General features: G+C 40.3%; 1 protein-coding gene across 1 annotated transcript in view; it reads right to left on the reverse strand.

The window, feature by feature from the left end:
- The window catches only part of HELZ2 (helicase with zinc finger 2), a 1,911,095-nt gene that overhangs the window by 1,428,075 nt on the left and 463,445 nt on the right, over positions 1 to 19,575 (reverse strand). The gene's annotated exons all lie outside the window — the stretch shown is intronic.

The following is a 19,575-nucleotide window of genomic DNA, read 5'->3' on the forward strand; positions in this document are numbered from 1 at the left end:
TTTTGAGGAAACATCTTGCTGGCAGGTATGCAGTATATGGCCCCTGCTCTGGCTCAGTTTCAATAAATCATAAACCAACATCAAATAAAAGGCCTTGTTTTTATTTAAAGTAACTGCTAAACAGGCATCCTAAGGTGACAACAATGACAAATTAAAAACAAACAAGAATATTATATAGATCAGTAAAATTCACGCTAGGCCTGGGCTAGCTATTTTCAACAAACAGCTAAATTAATTGGCTTTATCAGTAGAAGAATTTACTATTTTTCCAGAATTGGACTTCATCTATTTATTTTTTTTGATTATTTTTACAGATTACTGTTTTTACAATTTAATATATATAAAGCACTTTGTCTATTCAGTATCTTCACAAATCCTTATCTGTTTAAAAACTTTCATTTGTCTCTCTAGTGCTGTCTGTAGGCTATTGTGTAAACTGAAACATCTCCTCTGTGTAACTATCTCTTGGCTAGTGGGGGCTGGTTCTTTTGTGTTCTTGTAAAAAAAAAGTTTCTGTCTTTTGCACACAGTGCAGACTATAGAGGTTGTTGACTGCAACTGAGCTACAAAATATAAGTATCTTGATTTTTTTTTATTATTTTATGATTATTTTTACAGATTACTGTTTTTACAATTTAATATATATAAAGCACTTTGTCTATTCAGTATCTTCACAAATCCTTATCTGTTTAAAAACTTTCATTTGTCTCTCTAGTGCTGTTTGTAGGCTATTTTGTCCCACCCTCCCTCCCTGTTGGTGTCTTGCTCTTATACTTGGTGGCTTTGCAGTTGCCCGCCCCTACTGTGATACACCTCCCAGTCTAGTGTCATTAGCTCATTCTGCTTAATACAGAGAGAACATTTGATAAGGCCTTCTGTTCCTCCTTTTTCCCTTTCAAAAAGTAAAACAAAACTTTTTTTTTTCTCTTTCGCCTGAACCTTCTTGTGTTCTGACTGTCCTTCTCAAACATTTTGGAAATGTACAGTATATTTCAGAGCATTTGTTATAACTGTATTTGCTATAACTGATTTAAGTATTTTTTTCTAGCTTTTTGATTATTTACTGCTTAGCGACTGCATTTTAGCCTGTCTATACAGCTCTGCATTCTATTTAAACTGTTTTGTGTTGATTAACTGTTTTGCACTTTTAAAAAGTTAGTTGTTGCTTAATTTTACCTGCAGGCTAACACACTCAAGTGCGCTAGCCGCTTAAAAGCATTTATAACATTTACTGTCTGTTTTCTGCAAAAAAAAAACCTTGTTTTCCCGCCTTACTGAACTAGAATAGTCCAGTCTTCAGAGTCTGCTGATCTCTGGGCTTTGTCTTGGTTCCTGTGCTATTCCATATCCTTATTTGGATAAAAGGAAGCGTCTTTGTTCACCAGTGGGAGTGGGGAGCACTGAGTGGCCTATTTGTCCCTAGAGGAGTGGTTCCAGCCAGAAACTTGTAATCTATTGGCCATTTTGGGTTAATTCCTAGCTCTTTCAGCCCCCTGTAATAAAGCCCGCTTTAGCGCACTTTTTCGCTTGTATTCAACTCAACACAGCTCCTCGTGGTGTCCTGCAGAGTTCTACAAGCAGCAGAGAGCAAAAGAGTGACTTTTTCCTGATTTAAGTATTTTTTTTCTGGCTTTTTGATTATTTACTGCTTAGCGACTGCTTTTTCGCCTGTTCATACAGCTCTGCATTCTATTTAAACTGTTTTTTTGTGTTGATTAACTTGTTTTGCACTTTTAAAAAAGTTATTTGTTGCATAATTTTACCTGTAGGCTAACACACTCAAGTGCGCTAGCCATTTAAAAGCATTTATAGCATTTACTGTCTGTTTTTCTTCTGTTTTCTGCAAAAAAGAAAAAAAAAAAAACAAAAAAAAAAAAATCTTGTTTTCCCGCCTTACTGAACTAGAATAGTCCAGTCTTCAGAGTTTGCTGACCTCTGGGCTTTGTCTTGGTTCCTGTGCTATTCCATATCCTTATTTGGATAAAAGGAAGCATCTTTGTTCACCAGTGGGAGTGGGGAGCACTGAGCGGCCTGTTTGTCCCTAGAGGAGTGGTTCCAGCCAGAAACTTGTAGTCTATTGGCCATTTTGGGTCAATTCCTAGCTCTTTTCAGCCCCCTGAAATAAAGCCCGCTTTAGCGAGCTTTTTCGCTTGTATTCAACTCAGCACAGCTCCTCGTGGTGTCCTGCAGAGTTCTACAAGCAGCAGAGAGCAAAAGAGTGACTTTTTCCTGATTTAAGTATTTTTTTCTGGCTTTTTGATTATTTACTGCTTAGCGACTGCATTTTCGCCTGTTTATATAGCTCAGCATTCTATTTAAACTGTTTTTGTGTTGATTAACTGTTTTGCACTTTTAAAAAAGTTATTTGTTGTTTAATTTTACCTGTAGGCTAACACACTCAAGTGCGCTAGCCATTTAAAAGCATTTATAGCATTTACTGTCTGTTTTTCCTCTGTTTTCTGCAAAAAAGAAAAAAGCAAAAAAAAAAAAATCTTGTTTTCCCGCCTTACTGAACTAGAATAGTCCAGTCTTCAGAGTTTGCTGATCTCTGGGCTTTGGCTTGGTTCCTGTGCTATTCCATATCCTTATTTGGATAAAGGGAAGCTTCTTTGTTCACCAGTGGGAGTGGGGAGCACTGAGCAGCCTATTTGTCCATAGAGCAGTGGTTCCAGCCAGAAACTTGTAGTCTATTGGCCATTTTGGGTCAATTCCTAGCTCTTTTCAACCCCCTGCTATAAAGCCCACTTTAGCGCGCTTTTGCGTGATTTAGCGCAGAGTTGCCCATAGAGCACCATTGGGCAGCGCCGGTTAAACGAGGTTAAACTATTTCTGGCTCTGTAAAGTCTGCTTTTCAATTTTTCCCTTAGAACTTCTCTACTTGCAATCTAAACAGTCTATTCTCTATCTCAAAAGCTCAGCACTTGCTCCTAAAGCATTTTTATATAGGTAAAGCTCAGCACTTGTTCCTAAAGCATTTTTATATAGGTAAAGTACTTGTATACTAAACAAAGTACTACATTAGCCTAGAATCCCCTTGAGTACCCATTTCCCTATAGGTCCCTTCTGACTCAGTTACACAGCAAACTTTATCACTTTTTCTAGCATGTCGAAGGGTCAGTTGCTAGCGTCCTCTCCTGTTCAGCTGGTAAATCTGGGCATCTTGAGGCAATGTTACAATTGCCTCATGTACAAAGACAACCCACTCCTTCTCCCACAAAACACAAATACATGTGAGAGATGCAACTATATAGCCAAACTGGAGGCTGAGCTCTCTCAACTCAGGACTGGCAAGACCAGACAGGAGGAGAAGGAAACCACGCACACCACAAACCCAGTTTCACATAGAACTATCACAACTGCCAAACAAACACATAAACACACAAAGACATACTCGGAGGCACTGATCAAAAATCTACCAAAACTACAGAGGCCTCCAAAGCAGACACCCAAGCAACTGCCACCTCAAGACATAAGACATGCAACACATAGTTCTCAAAGTCAGTGTGCTAAACAGTCACAGCCCTTAAGGCCAAACACAATGCCAGACACACTTGTTATAGGTGACTCCATAGTCAGACACACTGACGTCCCACTCACCAGACTGAACAAGGAAAAGATCACAGTAAGCTGCCTGTCAGGCGCTAGAATCCGCCACATAACACAAGCACTCAGGTCACTCCACAGCAAGTACAAGTATGACTCAGTCATTGTCCATGCCGGTGTGAATGACCTGAGATGTACCTCCCTGGACTACATGAAAAGAGACATAGAGGAGCTCTCAGATTATGTAGCCCTGACCCTGAGCAGTATCCTACCCTCACCAAGAATGATGCCACAATACAGAGACAAAATTATCAGCTTTAATAATTGGCTTAATTACTGGTGTCATTCTAAGGGGATCCAATGTCTGTCTGCATGGGATGACATGCTTGACAAGCCACGCTGCTTCACAAGGGACGGCTTGCACCTGTCACCCCTGGGCTTCCGGATATTGGCAAAGGCTCTTGCCACCCCCATAGTGCCTTTTTTAGGCAAGGCTCAAATGATAACCCTACCACCCCAGAAAACAAAAATGGAGAAAAACTAAGGGTAATACTGCTCAATGCCAGAAGTCTAAACCTCAAGATGCACGCCCTCGAAGCCCTCCTCAGTATGGAGAACATCGATGTCTGTGCTATGACTGAAACCTGGTTCAAGGCTCCTGAGAGCACCCCAGCACTATCAGGTTATACCTCATATCATGCGTTCCGGCCCCAAAATTCCGGACCGAACCACAAAAGGAGGGGGAGTATCCATATTGATAAAGGATACCCACACCTCCAGGTTAGTGGCAACGCACGAAGCATCGGAGACCATCCAGGTGCAATTAACCATAGGTAAAACTGCCCTACAGTTTGTAACATGCTACAGACCACCTTCTCAAACTCAGGAAACCCACACAGCCTTCCTGAGGACACTGGAGAGTATGAATGTCTCTCCAAACACCATCATATTGGGTGACTTCAACTACCCAAACATAGACTGGGAACATTACTCAAGCCCCAACACCCTAGCCCAAAGGTTCCTTCAGTTCATAAACTCAAATGCTATGGAACAACTAGTCACCATTCCCACAAGAGGAGAAAATATACTAGACCTGATCATCACAAACATGGGGACAAAATGCTCCAGACCGGAAGTATATCCCTCATTGGTGAGATCAGACCATAAATTAATCTCACTGGAGATCCACATCCTGCCCCCACCCCCAGCAAAAAAGACCACAGTGAAGAACTTCTCAAAAGCAAACCACACTTCTTAAGACTGGAGTGGTATCCTTCAAGGCCCCCGAGCCAGTGGAAACCACAACCCACGCTGCTGAAACCCTTACAAATGCCTTCTACGAGCACCTCCAGGAATGTATAGATCATGCAATCCCTAATAAAATCAAGACCCTTTCCACCAAAGGCAGGCGCCCGGTCTGGTGGACACCAGCCATAAACAAACTCTACAACAAGAGGAGAAAGCTACTACATGACAGAGCAAAATCCCTAAAAGGGAAGGCATCTCTGATCAATACTAGCAAAAAACTACGATCACTCATAAAATCATCCAAGGCCAACTTTGAGAGAAAAATCGCTAATGACACAAAAGACAATCATAAAGCCTTCTTTAGCTATGTTAGAAACCTGGGTGGAAACTCCCAGATATGCTCAGAATTAGTCCAAAATGATAAAAATCACTGAACCCACAGACATTGCCAACATTCTGGCAGACAGGTTCAGTGCAAATTTCTCCTCCCTCCCCCCAAAGGAGAAATATCTATCCCACCAGAGTCTAGCCTCCCAAACATCTCAGATGCCCAGGTGAGAGCTGCTCTCTCTAAAGCAAAAACACTGCATCAATGGGACGGACGGTGTCCCTGGCTGTGTGCTACACGAACTCAATGAGGAACTAAACCCACACATAAGGCTGCTGTTTAATCTTAGCCTTACTACAGGATACGTTGCCAAAGAATGGCGTCGGCAACTGTGGTCCCACTCCACAAAGGCGGTGCTTCTACGGACCCTGGAAATTACCGCCCCATAAGCTTGACGAGCCTTGTCTGCAAAGCTATGGAGAGGATCATAATGGAACTCATAAATAAAGACATTGGGGACCTACAGACACTGGATCCTACCCAATTTGGCTTTGTCAAGGGCAGATCCTGCCTCTTGAACTTGGTCGACTTTTTCAAAACAGTCACTAAGGCCATTGATGAGGGTAAGGCAGTTCACACAGCCTACCTTGACCTAGCAAAAGCGTTCGACACAATACCCCACTCGGGCATCATAGAAAAGCTCACCAGCTTAGATGTAAACCCATATGTCACAAGATGGGTTGCAAACTGGCTCAAGGACAGAACACACAGGGTTAGAGTTGCTGGTGCCATGTCAGACTCTAAGCCGGTCACGAGCGGTGTCCCACAGGGCTCAGTCCTGGGCCCCTCTTGTTCGGCATTTATTTTTCTGAAGTGCAGGCAAACATAGGGGGATTGTGGCTGACAAAATTTGCAGATGACTGCAAACTGGGCACCATAATTGACACTCCATCAGACACAGACATCCTCCAGAAAGGTCTCATAGAAATGGATAACTGGTGCCAGAGCCATGGCCTTAAGCTAAATGCCAAAAATGTATAGTCATACCCTTTGGGAAAAACAAGGTAACCCCTAATTACCACATAGGTGGTAATCCATTAAACACGGAAGAAGTTATCAGGGACCTGGGGACCCAAGTTGACAGTAACCTCTCTTTTGACACTCACATTGCCATAGTGGTTAGGAAGACCTTCTACATTGCCCACCTAATCATGAAGGGATTCACATCCAGATCAGGAGAGGTCATTGTACCCCTGTACTCTTCACTTATCAGACCAATGATTGAGTACAACGCCCCATTCGGAATGTACCTTACCCGACACCTGCAGCAGTTGGAAAGACCCCAAAAGTTCCTCACCAAAAGGATAAAGGGGCTCAAACATATGTCATACGATGCCCGACTGAAGAAACTCCAGCTCTATTCAGTCGCATACCGTCTGCTCAGAGGTGATCTGTGCCTGACATACAAGGCCATGTCCAACCCGGAATTAATGGACATGCTCCACCTCAAAAAATCCAAATCCACCAGAGCCACGAGCAAGAGACTTAAACCTCAACACGGATATAAATAGGACGTGCTGGAGGGACAGATTCATCACCCAGAGACTCCCTACACTATGGAACAGAATCCCAGTCCATGTGAGGCAGAGCCCCTCACTGACACTGTTCAAGAAAAATCTTGACGAGTGGATGGGAGATCGTAGGTTTACCCCGGGAATCATCTCTGTATCACTGCTGGACAGAGGCACAGCAAACTAATGGGTATAGTATTCTCATCCTAAGGGGTGGTGAAAGCCACACACACTCTGGCTAGGCTTATAAATGCCCTAGGGCAGATAGCCTAGTATGAACCTATGAACCTATGAACCTATTATTACCTTGACTAGCTGGATATCTAGTTACCAAAAAGTCTGTAGCTTTCCCTGCATATTCTATTAAAGATGCTACATACAGAACTAAAAGATTCCTAGCTTGACTCAGAAGAACAGTTAACATACTTTTTAAACAGACGATTTTTGAACTACAAGTGCTAACATTTTATCTCTAGATTTTTAATGTTAATAAGCCTGTAAAAGCACAGATACAGGATCTGTAGCATATTTCAAAGATTTACCTAGAACATGGCAGCAACAGTAAATTAAAATTGGCAAACATGATAGCAGTAGATAGGCTTAAAAGGACATTCCATGGTTATACAAAAATGGGTTTTGCAAAGTAGTCTCAAGAACTCTGATAACCTAGCAACTTTAATAACTTTGATAGTACACTTATTAGTTGCTGATGTAATGGTCTAAAACTACAGCAAGAAATGCAACTTATTAGGAAAAAAGCACCAAGTTAAGAGTTAATTCATTTTAAGTGCGAAGGGAGGGCTCACAATGCTAAGTTACTGTCTTTCTCTTCCTCTCGTGACCTGTCTACTACCTGCAGATGCCACAGACTAACTTTTATTAGGTTTTCAGGCAGCACACATTTAAAGGATTTTTGCTAACAGTAAGGAAAATGCACACTGAGCAAAGTTCAACAGACTTAACTCATTACAGCTAGGTGATGTGTCTAGGTGTTTCTACAGTTACATCCTACTGATGGATCTTAGTGTCAAATATTCCTTGTTTATGTTTACAACAATAATTCCAAAACCGTGCTATATACAGAGTATTAAAAGATTTCATCTTAAAGCTTACACAATGGCAACTACAACTGTATTGATACTTGAGCTCTGTCTAGTGCAGATTAATTGTTGTTTATACAATATTTATTTATATTGTCATAGACTTCATGATTTTTTTCCAAATGTATCACAACCAAGTAGCACAGTCAGAATTGCTTGGCCTTAATATGAAAGTTCTCAGCTGGGTGAACAAAATGCTGCTGACAGTATGTGTGCATCTTGAGTGGTTGTTGAGATACTGCAAGGTGTTTGCAAAGCTGTGTTTACTGTAATTTATAAAATAAAGTTTAAGACCAAGAACCTAAAGAATAGCATAACTATAAAAATAGTTTGTGTTGAATAGTTTTCCATTTACACTTATTTAGTATCTGCTATGGTTCCAGAGATATGAACATTTGTTTGACATGTGAGGACGTAATTTGATTATATCAAAAATTTAGGCTCTGCCCATTGGAAGTTACAATGCAAACTTCTAGAGCCCCTTTGGAGGAAACAAGTTAAGACATCACAAAGGCAATAAATAAATGAGCCATAGACAACATTAGAGTTTAAATAATTATGTCATCCTGTGGTTATATCATTATTGCTTTCTGTCTGCCAAGACTCATAATTCATGTTTATGCTCACTTATATGATGGTCACTAAATCATTAGCAATCGACAGATTTCTCTATAGCCTTTGCCATGAAATCATAACTGTCATTTATCCTTACCCACCTATGTCTGTCATTGTTGCTCTATGCCAGTCATTATGCACCATGTGAACAAATTAAAAATGTTTATTGTAATTTGTCATTTTTTGTGTACATAGTGTTGTGCTGACTTGCCAGTTTGCAATATGTTAAAAGTCACTAAGCAGAACATCACCTACACATACCACATATCTTTCACAGGATAGGTATCAAAAATACACATTCCAGGTTATCAAATCAGTGGAAATCAATGAGAAATACATTTACGATTCAAACACATGCATAGCTCACTCACAGTACTGTATAATTAAGGTTACCTCCTATCCGTTTTTTTCTGGACTATCTAGAAATCAAACAGATTGTTCAGTCATCCAGAATCTTAAATGTGGAAAAGACGGTATTCCTCCTCATCTAATGTGATGATGTCACAAAATGGGTGAAAAGTTGGTAGGGAGAGAGGAGATAGGTGGGATTATGGGAGGTGCTAGGTGTGTGGCCTTGGTCCAGTTTTTGCCACAATGAAAGGTGTCAATCCTAAGTATAACAAACAGAGCATAAAACAGGTATACTACTGAAGCTATCAAACAAGATGGGTAAAAAGATATTCATTGTAATGGATTACAGTTAAAGAATAAAAACAATATTGTAAAACAGTATCCCTCCTTCAGTGGATTAGATACATGCAGGCAGTGCAAAGCTCTCAACCAAAAGGGGACAAATCCCAACAGAACCAGGGACAAATACAGAAATAATCAGGGACACTTTTCATGTATTAGTATTATTAACTTGAGACATTGACAAAATAGCAGAACATGAGTGAATATGCACTTTTCTAAAGTAAAATAAGTCTGTAACTCTAATTACTGTCATTATTTATTAAGTGCAATTCATCCTGCCTTCTCCAAAAGTCACCACTTTTAGGTGGGATTAAGAGGGACAGAGCTAAATTTTCAGTCAAAATCAGGGATGTCCTTGAAAATCGGGGACAGTTGAGAGGTATGATGCAGTGCACTGAAACGGAAGTTACATATCATTTGTATATTGAGCCATGGAAGCAGTCAGAAAGAACATAATCACCTTACATTCATTTTTTTTTCATTCACATTTGCTAAGCTCTGGTGCACAACTGATGGCAAACTCTTAGTGCATTAATATGAATTTTCTTTGTTTTTGCCAAAGGATGAGAACTACCATTAACGTCTGCTTACCAATGACCAAAGATGCTGTTCGATACCAAGCATCATGCAATTTATAATTAAAAACAGTTTACAAGCCACTTCTGCCTTTGTGTGCCTTGTGCTTATGTATTTTCCGACCATATTTCAGTCTGAAAAAGGGATGGTTATGACAGAGATGAAGAGGGGAAGGAAGATGGTTAAACAGAATGTAGAATGGCATACTAATAACACAGCACTCGTAGTATTATACTTAAGGTGTGAGACATGGCAAACCTCAATCCTATTGTTTCTTCCTGAGAATTTATGCTCAGTGATGACTACAACTTACTACGGTTAGGGCTAGCATCACCTCTCATGTCAATTTGTCATCTATAAACTACATAACACTCACCCCACATGATCACTGAAGAAATGCTTTGTGTATTTTAGGGTAAGGGTAGATTAGGGGATAGATGTAAGTGCTGTTTGTGGGTGTTTGTGTGTCCGAGTCTGCCTTGTGTGGTGGCAGTGTTATGGGAAGCTTTTAATGATGGTAAGGTGTAGGGTTAGGGTTGGGGAAGGGGCAGCATTAGGGTTAGGGTTAGCACCCATTACTAAGGTGGTGCAGGGGGGCTAGTGTTACAAGGGATTTTAGTTGTAATAGTTTTCCTCTCTCAGTAATATTGTTTTTCTTTTCAGTATTGTGGATGATTGAACTTATTTTGTTGGTACATTTGACATTATGGCAGTTCGGTCATTCATAATGCACCCATATATATGTATATGTATATCTATATCTATAATTATGTGTGTGTGTGTGTGTGTGTGTGTGTGTGTGTGTGTGTGTGTGTGTGTGTGTGTGTGTGCTACACTTTACTGTTTTATAGGGATTACTGCTGTGGCAACTAGAACTTATGAACTTATGACACATGTTACTGACAACCTCCTATAATGAATCTGTTTTGGCTGCAATTAGGTGTAACTAACCAAAATAGCAGTCAGATAACTCTTTCCTCAGTTAACCCAGTTTGCCTCACTGTCATAGAATGCTGCAGTTTATCTTAGACCTAGCACATAAAGGGCACTTACTTGTCTCTCTGAGCACACTTATAATTGATATACCACTAGAAAGTTGAATTCATCCTGTCAAGGGAAGGTGGAATGCAACCTGATATAAAGGATACTATGTAGCTGCTTCTAGTCACAGATTGTCCCGGCTAGCAATGCAGTTATGATTACCACACATAATGTTAGTACTTGTTGCCACATCTAACATAGTAAATAGACTCTGCTTATCACATCACAGATACAGTGATGTACTATTAGTTATACACAGCCAGGGGACACAATTTATATAAAGTGGTTTGCATCAATTAGGCACTAGCCAGATAGGATAGAAATACAGTACATAAGCTACTACCTGTTAACTACCAATAGGAGTAGATATGCAGAACAGGTATGACAGATGAGACCTATCCTATTGTACCTTGGATGAACAGCTTATGATATCCATTTATGACCCCAGCTCAAGTTAATTAACAATGATCTCTGTGTTAAAGCAGATAAGTACTGCATGTTATGTAACTGGAGTTAGATTTGACAAAGCTCTTATAAGAGTAAAAGCACTCATCTATTTGTTTTTCAATAAAGATGTTTTGATTACTAAATATGTTTGTTTGTTTGTGTCTTTCAGCTTTTCCCAGTTAGGGGTCGCCACAGCGGAACTCCTGTCTGCTAATGATTGGTAGTGGATTTTTACGTACCGGGTTACCAGCCCTGACGCACAACCTTCAATGAAGGCACGCCCTATTCACGTATGCCTCCACATAGAAGACGCTCTAGCTGAGAATCGAACGGGACAACGACTTGCTATGAGGCGACAACGCTACCGCAGCACCACCACCACAGTGATTACTAAATATGTTATAAGAGCTTAATTCAACTGAGCTTGTCTACAGTGAATGGTTCTTTTTTCCTAATTTTTAGGATTCTCAGCCAGCAACTTAGTTGCTCACAAGTACCATTTTTTGCCCTGTAGTATATTGTATGCATGTGAGTGTATCTCTCTCTCTCTATATATATATATATATGTATATATATATATATATATATATATATATATATATATATATATATATATATATATATATTTATATAGGGTCTATATTACATCGTCCAACTCACAGGAGTTCGAATGATGTAATATCAAACCAGGAAGTTTGAAAACCAAAAAGTATGAAAACACAGAACAGCAATTTTTTCCCAGGAAAAAAAAAATTGCTGTGCCGGTACAATAAAAAAAATAACACGTACACGCGAAATTTAAACTAATGTGGGGGGCTTCACCCCCACACCCCCCCTACTTAAATATACTCCGAGATCGCACCACAGTGGAGGAAATAGCAAAGCCACAAAAATGGCCCACTGATTTTTTTTCCCTGGGAAAAAAATCGGTGTTCCCTGGCTCCGCTATGTCTGCATTTCGAACATATGGGTTCGATATTACAACTTTTGGACTCCTGTGAGTTCGACGTTGTAATATAGACCCATATAAATATATATATATATATATATATATATATATATATATATATATATATATATATATATATAATGATTTCCTGTTCTCTGATGACATAGCTATTGCTACTCACACTCAGCAGGGTCTTCAGTCACTCATGACTTGCTTTGCAGATGCATGTATGGAATCTGGCCTCACAATCAGTTTAAAGAAACCCAGGTGATGGGCCAAAATGTGAGCAATGAACCTATCAGGGTGAGTGACTATGAGCTGGAAGTCATCCCTGAGTTTGTGTGCCTAGACTCTATAATCTCTGACAACTTGTCACATGATAGCCAGATCAACAAGTGCATCAGAAAAGCCGCTACAACATTTTCCAAGCTGATGAATAGATTATGGACTAATAACTGAACAGTAATGTGCAGTCATTGTATAATATACATTATATAGTAACGTTTCACTGCCATTCAAAAATGTGCATGCTGATTGTACAGCCCAACCAGTCTGCCCACTGTAAATCAAGCACATACCAACAGAAAAAAGTCCAACTGCGCAGACAGACTTTCCTACTGAATATGCTACAGAGGGCAGAGCAAAATACAAGAAAAATCAGGTACATTCTGCAGAATTAAAGAAACAGAAATGCAGCTGATTTTCCTTGTATTTATGCTCTGTCCAACCTTAAATTTCTGCAGACTCTTGTACTCTCAACTGTCAGGATCTTTTCCGAATGTCCAGAGTTTTGCCTCATAGTTTTGGTCTTTCCCTTATTAAAATAGTAGCTTTCTGGCAAGCTACTGGGAATGGAAATCATTAAAAATGGCAGACAGTTGAGGTTTAGGATTCATATTCTTCAGGGAAAGCACCCTAACACAAAACCTCTTGTTCTCAGAATATTTTAAGTTTATAAGTGCAACATCATCTGCCCTTATTTTTGGACCTTTGCCCCACCCCCACTGTGTTAAGCTTTGTCAAGGTTTCTTGCACTAAGAGTAGCAGTAAAACAATACAGCAATGGAGACTCTCTTTTCTCCACTGCTTCTTTTGAACAGCACTGATGTACTGTGCAAGACTGGGAAAATAAGAGGAACACTACAGCACCATTATACAAGGTAAACAATTTCTTTCTTAAATAATGTCATTGTATAATAGCTTCACCTATGTGATCAAACCACACCAACCATGTCTAAATCCAGCATTACCCATACCCAATCGTGGGTTTTCACTTAATTAACAGTTACACATATATTTGTTAATTAGATTGCATTCACATGAAAGCAAAAGCAACTATTACAGTATAAAAAGATACCTATGCATTAGTAGATGTTGAACATTGAACATTTGAAGAGGTATATTACTGGGTTTGTCAGACAGATGATAGCTCATGTGATTAGTGCTTAGAAATTCAAAGAAATGGAGGTGAGGGAAGGAACTAGGTAGGACAGAAAATGTTAATATCATAGTTAAGAGGTGGGTAGTTAAGAGGTGGTGTGTAAATCAGGTTCTCAGACAATTATATACATTATTATTGTAAGGTTTATAATGCAAGTATAAAGGTGGGGGTGAGCAGTGTCACAAAATGATGTATTTAACTGGGAGATGCCAGTAAAACTCTTCAGGTATTGATGAAGACTGGTTGTGTGGCATAGGATTCTGGAGGAAGACATGGTTTGACAATATCGCAAGCTGAATATAACAGTGGCATTTATCTTAAAGTACAGAAGCAGATGCATTGATTTGTTAGGTGACGTTTTAGTCATGTTTTAAATAAGTTTGCATTTTGTATGGATTTCAGTGATAGTGGGATGTGGGTCCATAGTTTAGCTACACTATTATAATATAGAGAGTCACCTGCAGTATTAGATGAATAAAGCAGCTCTAACCAGTTTAATTCTCTGAAGGCTAGGCAGCAATGTATTGTTATAGTTTACCACAAATTAACTATTTTTTTATAACATTGCTCAGGTTTGGACAGTTGAAGTTAAGAGGTGGGGTGTAAAGCAGGTTTATAGTCCCCTGCAGTATTAGATGATTTAGTCATAGTGATTAGTTACTTGTCTGTAGACTGTAAAATACTTTTGGGAGAGTAGTGTTGCATTAAGTTGTTAAGGAGTGCTCAATTTCTTGGATTATAGAGATGGCTTTGTATTGTAGTTACCTGACAGAGAGATAGGTGATATGGTAGTTCTAACCAATTGAATTCTCTGAGGCCTAGGCAGTGATTCATTCTATTGTTATTCTTTACTGCAAAGTTGGCTATTTTGTATAACTCTGGACAGTTGTGACACCTGAAGATTAATGAAGATTGGGGCAGCACAGAGGAGAGATGGCAGTAAGAAAGTTGAGGCTATACATCTTCTGGGTATATCCAGTGAGGTGAGTTTTTACTCTGTATAACACTGATGCCATGTTTACGCATGTGGGCAATCACAAGTGGACAAGCATATGTGGTTCCCACGTACAAGAGAGGAAACCGAACAACATCATGAGAGATTTCTATGATACATTCCATTTTCCAGAGCTACTTAGGGCAACTTACTGCAGTCTCACTGAAGTGAAGTCCCCAACTGGGGACTTTGTATGAAGGGTGTTAGAACTACAAAACATATCATTTTATTAACTACCAGGTGGTCTGTAATGCACAGGGTATCATCTACAATGTTTCTGCCAGCCATCCAGGCAGTTATCATGACTGCACCATATGACACACCTGTGACTTGAACCAACGATTTGTGAGGGGTCTACTTATTGGTGATGCCAGGTAGGCCCTGGAAACCTGGCTGATGACAACTATCAGAAATACACAGAATGAGGAAGAGCTGGGCTACAGCTGCAGCCTATCACAAACAAAAGTCACTGTGGAGCATGTGCTTGTGTTGATTAAGGCACACTTTCACTGTTTGGATTCATCTGGTGGTGCCCTGCACCATGATCCTAGCATGTGTGTGAAGCTATTTTCTCTATGTACAATGTGGCATAATATCATCATTAGGATGAAGTTACAGGTTGGGAGGCAGTTGAAGGAGGAGTAGTCATTAGCACATCAAGACATGGAGGCTGAGCCAGATGAGGCGTCAGTGGAGAGCCAGTAGCAGTATACTAGATGGAGGTAGGCACAGTATGGCATGGGACTAGCAAAGACGTTGTGGTATGCACATAGGTTTGACCCATAGTACAGCAGATATACTACATAAAAAGTGATGCATGCAAACCCATCACAATGATGTGTTTACATATGCATATGCTGGCCCCACTGTGCATTACACATAGGCAATACAACTAAAAATATACAAATGGTAGGGCACAGTTTGCACATATGGAGAAAGCAGCATGAATAGATGTATTTCCTAGTGAAATGTGTAAGCGGTGAGGACAATTTAAAGTAAGACTGCACTTTTGTGTAGGTGCTTTGAATTTGTGGTGTGCGTTGCATTAATGTAAAAAGCTTTGGGAAAGGCCAATGTCACTATAAATCTGTAGTTGTGGATTACTGGGAGCTGCAGTGGTGTGAGTGTGTGTCTTCTAGGACAAATCATCAGTAGTAGCTGTAGCACTGTACCTGCATTTAATGGAGAGGTCCAGGGCATGCATAATAATAGGCTGAGCATTTCATGCATACACTAGCCCATGATAGCAACCTGTACCAGGAGCTGCACTGGGCATAGCATGGGCCTGGCTTGATGCTAGCATGCTGTGTGACTGTGAATGATGTCTGTTACCATATGTGTCACTGCAGTGACTGCTACAATACTGGGTACTTCATCTCCTAGCCATAGACACCACCAAAACAAATGTAACCATAGAAGAGTCCCCAGTAACTAGCCTTCGCTGTGTGGTACTAGGTTTTTGAGGGCAGGCCACTTATTGGGGAGATAATAGATAGAATAACAGAGGCAGAGCTGATTATAGGTTAGGAGATTGGGCAGTTTAAGCCAGTGGAGCTGTCTCATGGAAAAAATGGTATTGGCAAGATGGTTATGACTATCCCAGGCAATCCTTTACCACACTCTTTTACTCTGTTGTCCATATACCATGCTGCTGGCGTGTCTGACAATCACGTTTTTTTAAGTGGACTGTTTACCTAATGCCAGTCCCTAACATTATATAAAAATGTCACCCACACTCCCACAGCTGTTACATTCTTATCAACAAGTTGGTATAACCGCTCCTATCAACAGACTTTTGCAAGTGAGGTATACTTAGAATCTTAACAAATGGCAAATGGTGTGACATAATATCCTTTTTCAAGGTCAAAATAAATGTATGCACATGTGTTCTGAGTACTTGCTGCTAGGTGTGTTTCCCACTAGGCTTAACATTCCTTTAGCACAAACATTTCCCTTAGTCTAGGACTTACACTCTCCATCCACACTTTCCTTAAGCCTTAGAAGTAATGTCAAAGCTACTATATTATGTAGCTAATCCACACAACTGTTAAAAGTAGCTATTTTTGAAGAAGTAACACTTACGTGAGAGGAGCTGAGATAGAACCTTGTAATAAATTAGTAGCAAGTTCACCTGTTGCATGTTGACATGTAGTAGCTCCATGACTTCTTCTGAAGCATCCAATCTAGGGACATAAACCTCATCTGTAACATAAATAACACATGTTGGCTGGACATGTATGTGTCTCAGAAAATTCCCCATTTCTGGAACAGGCTTCTCATCTATGAGAAGCAAACTCCTCCCTGCACCCATCTGCATCTTGGATCAGGGGATTGGGAATTGTAAATCTGCCCCTAGACTGTCACCCGTGTGTCTGTTAGAAAGAGAAAGTTTGTAAATGCTGAATCACCTGTACCTAAACTATACCCCAGTAAAATGACTGGAATCAAAACCTATCAAATAGATTTGGGAACCATAGCTCAGCTAAAAATGGTCCTTTAGTGTTGTTAGCATAGTAATTACTTATGAGCCTACATCTCACAGATTCTGGTGTCTTGATACAGTGATTATGCAAGTGAGTATCACCATATAGGTTTGTCAAAATTCAATGCCGCTTCTAACCCAAAGTTCACAGCAACCTATGTGGAATTGTTCACAGAGACCCTGTACAACCATATAAATGGCTGTATAGAGACTGTTGTATCCATTAGAAGTAACCCTTCTCAAAACAATGTAAAAACAAACCACACCAGTGGAATCCTAACCTTCATAGTGTATACAACAAAAAGAAAATGTCAAGGCTAAAATTAGAACAACTCCCACTCCCATAATGATGGAAACTAAGAGGACTAATTAAGTCCTACAAGACCAATTATGAGATCAAGATAGCCTCACAGACTAAAGGCAACCACAAGGCCTTCTACAGCTATGTCCAAAACCACAGCAGCACTCATCAGTGTCCCGAATTGGTGTTTAATGGTGCCACATTCACTGAACAGAATGACACAGTATATTTGCTGGCTAACAAATTCAGCTCAAACTTCACCCCACCACTCTCTCCTGCCCCCTGTGAAATATCTACTAGCATTACCCCCCAGTTATTACAAGGAGCAGGTCCTGGTGACACTTGCTAAAGCCAAAAACACAGCCTCATTGGGCCCTGACAGATTTCGAGGATGACTCTTGAAACGTGACCTATTAGGACCAGTTAAGTCACTTTTCAACTATAGCCTCAAACAGGCTTTATGCAATGAGAATGGAGGACTGCTATGGTTCTCCTTCTTCACAAAGATGTACCAGCAACTGACCCAGGAAACAACTCATCTAGTAGTCTGACTGGTCTTATATGCAAAGCCATGAACTGAATTATGGAAATAATCAACAAAGATATATGCAACCTTTAGGCACTGATCCCAGCCTAGCCTGGCTGTATCAATGGAAGTGCATGCCTGCTAAATATGTTGGACTTCTTTGAGAAGGTCACCAAGGCAATGGATGAGGGAAACCTGGTGCATACCACCTACCTGGACCTGGCTTAGGTGTTCAGTGCAATACCACACTCAAGTAAAGTTATCAAACTCAGTAAACTGGGCATAGGCCCATACATAACTCACTGAATTGCCAACTAGCTCACAGACAGGATCCAGGAATTCAGGACTGGTGACACCACCTTCACTAAGAGACCAGCCACCAGAGAGGTACCTTGAGGCTAAATAGTGGGACTGCTGCTGTTTGACATCTACTTCTCAAATGTAAAGCTCACTGTCAAGGGTCTTTGGCTGACCTGCTTCACAGTTGACTGCAAATAAGGTGCTATCATAGATTCTTCCCATAACCCAGACATCTTACAAGAAGTCTAACACAGACAAATGACTGGTGCCAAAGTCATGGACTAAAATTCAATGCCAAGAAGTGCAATATAGTGCTTTTCGAGAAAAGTGCCATGCAGGCTAATTACTCCATCATTAAAGCACTCCTAAGACTTGATCCACTAGCCATTCATCTGTGAACATATGCAGACAGTAATCTGGCCTTTTGCCAACATGTGGCCAGTGCAGTAAGAAAAGCATTCTATGCTGCCCAACATATAAGTAAAGGCATTGCATCCAATCCAAGAAAGTCAAAGTGCCACTTTATTCTACCCTTATTTCAACATGTACCCGACCAGATATATGCAACAGGAAAAGCCAGGGTATAAACACTTTGTCCTACATGGATTGCCTTAAAGCCCTATCCCTATATTCTGTCTCCTGCAGGTTACTGAGAGGTGATCTAAGCCTGACAAACAAGGCATCCTCAGATCCAGCACTGATGGGCCTTTTGCACATCTGCAAAATGAACAGCATAAGAACAACCAGATTCAAGAATTTAAATTTTGCTTGTGACATAAATTAAGACATGCTGGCAAGACAGATATGTGTCTCAGTGGATTCCCATTCTCTGGAACAGGTTCTTTATCCATGTGAAGCAGAATCCATCCATATTCCTATAAGGTGTAACCCTAACCAAAGGATGGAAAATCGGAAATTCACCTCAGGACTGGTCCCTATGTCTCTGACAGACAGATGCAGACATTAGTTCCCAAGCAAACATACCCTTGCCACATAACCTCTAGAAACTTCCTAACATGCCCCCTTCCTAAATAAATGCCCATGATACATAGGGATACAATTGGATTGGACTGCACAACTAGGCTTATAAAGGCCTTGGTGGTCATTAGTCTATTATATACCTATGAATCTCTGAGGCCTCAACTAACTACTGTTTCCTGTTTCTGAATTGCTCAAGTTCCATGTCACACTAATTAACTAAACTTCATTCTGAATTCTACACAGCCTTGTGCACATCTAGACATCTGTGGGCATCCCTATCCATGGACAGTTCACCTTATGGCTGCAGGGGGGTATATGTAATTCCACATACAATGTAATGAAAATGAAGTCAATATAGCACTTGCTGTATCCCTGGAGGATAATCAGAGACAGGGCGGTCATGTTTCAAACCTTACAGTGCAATGTAATCCACAGTATG

Source organism: Protopterus annectens, chromosome 12.part0 (assembly GCF_019279795.1).
Source record: "Protopterus annectens isolate FY-2018-M chromosome 12.part0, PAN1.0, whole genome shotgun sequence".
Taxonomy (NCBI): domain Eukaryota; kingdom Metazoa; phylum Chordata; order Ceratodontiformes; family Protopteridae; genus Protopterus; species Protopterus annectens.